Below are 6,000 nucleotides of genomic sequence, written 5' to 3'. Positions count from 1 at the left end.
TACTCTTTTTTAAAACCTTATAATAAAAATGTAGTCTGAAAAGATTGTAGTACAGGGTATACGAATTATAAATTTACCAGTTTTAGTTATCAAAATTGTCCAAATTTTACAAATAAGATCGACTAATTCAGCTCTATGCGTGAATTTTTCTAAACGTGCTTTAGAGAAAAAATAATAATTAATTTAGTGACTTGGTTTTCAAAAATCCAGTCTTATAAAAATCAAGATAATAAGATGCTCTAACTGAAATTTGAATTGAATAAATCTATTGTATAACGGAAAGTGTAGTATTTCACCGACTAAAACTACCAATTTTACATTATTTTGACGTTTTTTTTTAAAGCAGCCTTAATTTTAACTTTTGTGGTGCGGTCGGTGCTTCTTGGAAATTGTAGTAAACGCAAATTGACTTATTTCTGTGCAATTATGTTCCAGATGTTTTTATTGCGTGTTTCTTCGCTTTAGTGAGGTGAAAAGTTATGTGTTACACACGGGATGCAAAGTTATTTTAACTCGTGTGTATTGCAACACTCTATGCTCAGGATTCTATTTTTGTACTCGCTTCGCTCATGATTCTATTTTCAAACCACTCGCTTCGCTCGTGGTTCAACCATAGAATCCATTCGCTCGCTCGTAGTTCAACCCTAGAATCCATTCGCTAGTTCCTGTTGCAATTCCACACTCGGTTAAAATACAACTTTGCTCCCTTGTATAACAAATAACTATTTCTCAAACATGCAATGAAATATTGTCTTTACGTTCCTTAAAATGGGCTGGGAAGTATCGCTTTTTGGGCGCAACAACTCGAGAGGACTGTAAAGGGATTTCATATTATTTTTTAGGCCTAGGCCTGCAAAGTAACTTTTTTTTATAAAATATTGTCCTTTAGAGCATTTTTTTTTTATTTCATTGTATGTTTGAGAAAAGCACTATACATGCCTCGGCGTGAAAACGGATTCCCGGCCTCGTATCCGTATCCGGCCTCGCTCGCACGCTCGCTCGGCCGTATATACCCACTTGGCCAGAAATCCTCATTTTCCCGGCCTCTGATGTAATGTACTATTAAATATACGACTGCCTGAGGTTGAATATAATTATATGAGAACTTCGGTTCGCTTGGTTTGCTCGCTAGATTGTAGGGTAAAGGCTCAATCACACTGAATACACTGGGATTTCTCGTTGTGATAGGGTCCTTAGTGACACAATTTCTAAGCAGTGTGTAAGACCCCTGCTCTATTGAGGACCATTCAGGCCACTCTCGAGAGGTTATCGGAAGTAAGCTAAATTATCTACTGCAAATTATTTGATAACACATCAACCCAGTTCTCTAATTTAACTCTGGCTGTTAAAAATATTAATCTTCGTGTAGGTACCTACTTTAAAAAGTGACTTTTTTGTACATCTCCAAGGTTTTATCGTGTATTTTCCTATATTTTATGAGAAGATTTTGTAACAATATTAATATCACAGAAATTGTGGGTGGTGGCTTGTTTAAATAATAAGCGGATCGTGTTGTTGTTTCTGCCTGAGGCCCTAGGTGCGTAGCCAAGATGTCAATCGTGTACACTCTACCGAACGAAACGCTGGAAGAATGATATTGATCCGTCCGTCTCGTTCACCACGGCGCGAACGATTGGCATCCCAACAAGGCCCTTTTCACTGTTGAAACAGGTATTTTAGATACATATTTAAATGTATCCGAACCGAAAAGGCCGCTATCTGAATAAGTATATAAAAGAAGAAACTGACTGACTGACATATCAACACACAGCCGAAACCGCTGGTCCTAGAGATTCAAAATTTGGCACTGAGGTTGAGTTCCTTACAACTTACAATGTGTAGAAGAGCACTAAGAAAGAATTTTACACTGTGAACGAATTTCTTAACGACGCTAATCTATGATGTTACCTAAACTTATTGTACCTGCCTATACTTAAATAATTTATATTAATAATGCTGATTAAAACTTAAGTTTGACATAAATTTTACTATGACTGAATATTTAACTGTTAGAATAATATGTTGTGCAGGCAAAAATTATTTGTGCGAGTAGATAGTGTTAATTATAAGTTATAAGTATGTACTAAATTGCTTTACCCTACCCGGGTCCATGTAACATAGTCATAAGTCCTAGACGTGATGCATGTACATGACTGCAATAAACCAATATGAAATGAAATGAAATTTTGAGGGGTGAAATGGGGGTCAAGTTTGTATGGAAAAACAAGATTAGATTAGTACGTGAGCGAAGCCGCGAGGAAAAGCTAGTTCAAAATAAAAATATCAGGGTACCTTGCCAACGTCCCAATCGCTCTTCTGTAGTGGCACTAAAAAGCAGCCTGTTTCGATCGCCACATAGCGTCAACGGCGTCAACGCTTGTCTCTTCCAGCCGACAGGAATGGCCAAACGTTCACGTCCGTTGCGGTTCCTGTTTATCTCCTTCTGATCTTCCGTTTTAGTGCGAATGAGACAGAGAATTACGATACGCTACTGAGCGGGAACGATTGGTTATTTGTCTACGCACTGATTATTTATTATCGACGATATCCATAGGTACCTACTAAAATGCGTGGGTTATCGTTTCGCGGTTTCACAACTTGATGTTATTTTAATAACTTAGACAAATTATCGGAATTCTATTAACCCTCATGAGCTCCGTTGTTTTATATAGAATTTATTAGTTTATGGATTTTAACAGCCCCGCCGCGCCGGTGCGGTGCAATTACCTACATAGAATATCTATACTTAATACTTAAATAAATAGGAAAGTGTGTGTCTGTTTGTTTGTCAGACTTTGACGGCAAAACGGAGCGACGAATTGACGTGATTCTTTAAATGCAGATATTTAAAGGGATGCAGAGTGACATAGGCTACTTTGTCTCTTTTTAACGCCCACTTCCCTCAAATGGTGGGTGGAAGTTTGTATGGACCATTCCGCAATTTTCGAATGTAACTCGAGCGAAGCTACGGGCAAAAGCTTAGTAGGTATGTAATAAAACTAGAATTAAAAGCTTTTTCATAGATTTTATTGTAATAATTTTTATCACAAAATAACACGAACATAATTTAGGTCAACCGAATTATTTAAATAAATAAATTATACTTTATGGTCATTGTATGACAATAATTCACAAAAATAAATTTTGGGATATAAAAATATGTTTTTTTTTTTAATTCTTAACACTAATGTGCACTTTCAAACATGTATAATGCTTTTCGCATTACTACACTACGCCAAAAACAAATGAGTAAGTACATGTACAAAGTCAAGCAATAACTTGTCAAAAGTGTTGTCTAAAGAAAATGACTTCTAAAGTACAAAATGTGTAGTTATAGTGCATAGACTCGACACAGGATTAAAAAAACATTTGAAACACAGTTTTGACAAATTTGACCCTTATCCTTGACTCTATTTTACCGTATGTAACAGTACATACAACGGCTTTCAATGAGAAAGCACACTGTGAGGTTAGGATATAATTTATGTCGCCACGGCAACCGCTGTAACGTCTCACCAAAAAGAGTAGAAATTAAAAAGTGGCAACATTGTAGTGTCATCGCTTTCAAATCAATGTGGGAGAAACGGGACGACACTACGATGTTGCCAGTTTTTAATTTCTGAGCATTTCTTTTTTTTTTGCCATTTTTTTTATTTGATTTTTTTAGGGAATTTTAGGTCAATTGTACTACGAGTACTTTCAATCTCACTGGGAGACAAAAAGTGTCCCAGAATTTCCATAAATTTTTGTTACTATCCTCTTTTGTGACCCCACACAACATGTACGGAAAATGGTTACAAAATAAGAAAAAATCGTATGGGACAATTTTTTAACTACTAGGATTGAAAAAGCTAGTGATTCTGAGTAGAAATAGCATAATTTTTTTCAAAAATATCACATTTCATAAAAGTGGCGAAAAAAAAAAGAAATGCTCTTCTACTCTTTGGTCAGACTGTAAGTAATGTACCTACGCTAGGGAGTACTGAATATGTTGCCAAGCAAGAAAAAAATATTATAATAAGTTTTTTGCAAAAAATTCATTTTTAGCACAAGCTTTTATCGCCGACTGTACCTTTCTTTCAACAGTCATCTAATGCTCACCGAAACGTTTCTAAAAATCCCTTCCTCGATACGACGTTTCATAACAGAGTTCTTATGACCACCTTTCTGCTCCATCATCAGATCAGCTCATACCATGATACGTAGCGCCCACCATGCAAAATATTTTTATTGCACTTGAGATTTAATTCAATTTAATTTGTTCGAAAAATTTTAGAAACAAAAGAAATTATATTTTATTTGTTTACATGAAAGTTAAAATTCCATTGAAACCAAATGTACTTCAGAAAATACATTGGGTGCCAAGAGGATAGAGAAATGAGTAAGGGAAGAGTTGTATCAGTAAATGCGGGTTATTTGTATAAGCATAGTTAAGTGACATCTCCCGACAATCACGCGACTTTGACGCGTTATTTGTATAGGCATAGTTAAGTGACATCTACCGACAATCACGCGACTTTGACGCTTGATTGTCGCTAGATGTCACTTAACTATGCCTATACAAATAACCCGCATTTAATGATGTATGGAGTTAAATACAACTCTTCCCTTACTTATTCCTCTATGATGATACTATAATATTGCATTGTCACGTAATTTACATGTGTGCAAAATTTCAGCTCAATCCGAAACCGGGAAGTGGGTCAAATTTAGCTTCTACGTTTTGACGCACACTAACGTACAGTCAGCAGCAGAAGTAGCGTAGCGGGCAAGGTGTTCAAAATGAACTTGACACGATCTTATTTTTAAGACAATAAGAGCGTGTTAGGATCATTGTGAACACCTTGCCCGCTACCGAACTTCTGCTGCTGACTGTACTAACAAGGCAAGTTGAATAAAAGCTTGTAAAAATGTATGAGATTTGACAGTGAGAGCACTGCTATAGTGGCGCCACTAGGTGTGATAAAATGGATGTTTGATTCCTCATTACAATATTTTCGATATTAAAAGTGATTTGCCTTTGTACATATATTATTCACTTGTCTATGCTACGACTATTATATTAGCAGCGGGTAATACTAAGTAAATATTATACGTAAATACTACGTTATCCCCGTTAAAAACTAGGGCATTAACATTCTCGCTTACATTTAATTTCAAGCGCACAATTCGATATCACAATAGACGAAACTGGGCCATCTTTTTTTTTAAAGTTGTCCACCCTACTTTTTTTGTAACATGGGTATTTTTTTACTCAGAATCGCGAGGTCTTTCGATCCTGATAGGAGAAAAAAAATGTCCCAAGATTTCCAAACATTTTTCAGACCTTCCATTACGTTACCGCCATACAAAATGTATGAAAAAATGGTAACGAAATGGGAAAAAACCTCGGGACGCTTTTTTTCTCCTATTAGGATTGAAAGAGCTCGCGATTCTGAGTGGAAATCACATAAAAATTTCCAAATCCTAAAAAAAGTGGGGTGGAACAACTTTGAAAAAAAAATGGCCCAACTAACATTTCATATTAGATTTATTTCAATCAGAAATTACAATAATGTTAATTTATTATACGTGATGTTACTTAGAAAATGACGACTGCAGTATCTACTAATGAATTTATGAGTAAGGTCAAAGGTGGAGACCGTCTATAGGTAAAGACCGTCCACAAGTTTTTTCGTTAAGTGAAAAAAATATTGGTGTACAAAGGTTGCACAAATTATGTCTCGTAGCTTTTAATTTAGTCGAATGAAGAGCTTAACTTTTGTACATCTATATTTTTTAGACTAAGTCATGACCAGTTCGGGGCTAGGCTGTAGGCGGGCCCGTAATGAGGAGGCACACTCAAAGGTTATGACAGATGGCGCCACCTTATTAGTCCATTGCACAGATAATGTCATGCGTGAGAGCGAGAAGATGTTTTTTTCTCTCTCACACATATCAATGACAGTGACATGCCTAGACACTTGCACAGGCGCCGCCTGGTGGGATAAAATGACAGTG

The sequence above is a fragment of the Leguminivora glycinivorella genome, chromosome 14 (genome assembly GCF_023078275.1).
Source record: "Leguminivora glycinivorella isolate SPB_JAAS2020 chromosome 14, LegGlyc_1.1, whole genome shotgun sequence".
Taxonomy (NCBI): domain Eukaryota; kingdom Metazoa; phylum Arthropoda; class Insecta; order Lepidoptera; family Tortricidae; genus Leguminivora; species Leguminivora glycinivorella.
This window is presented reverse-complemented; position numbering follows the sequence as displayed.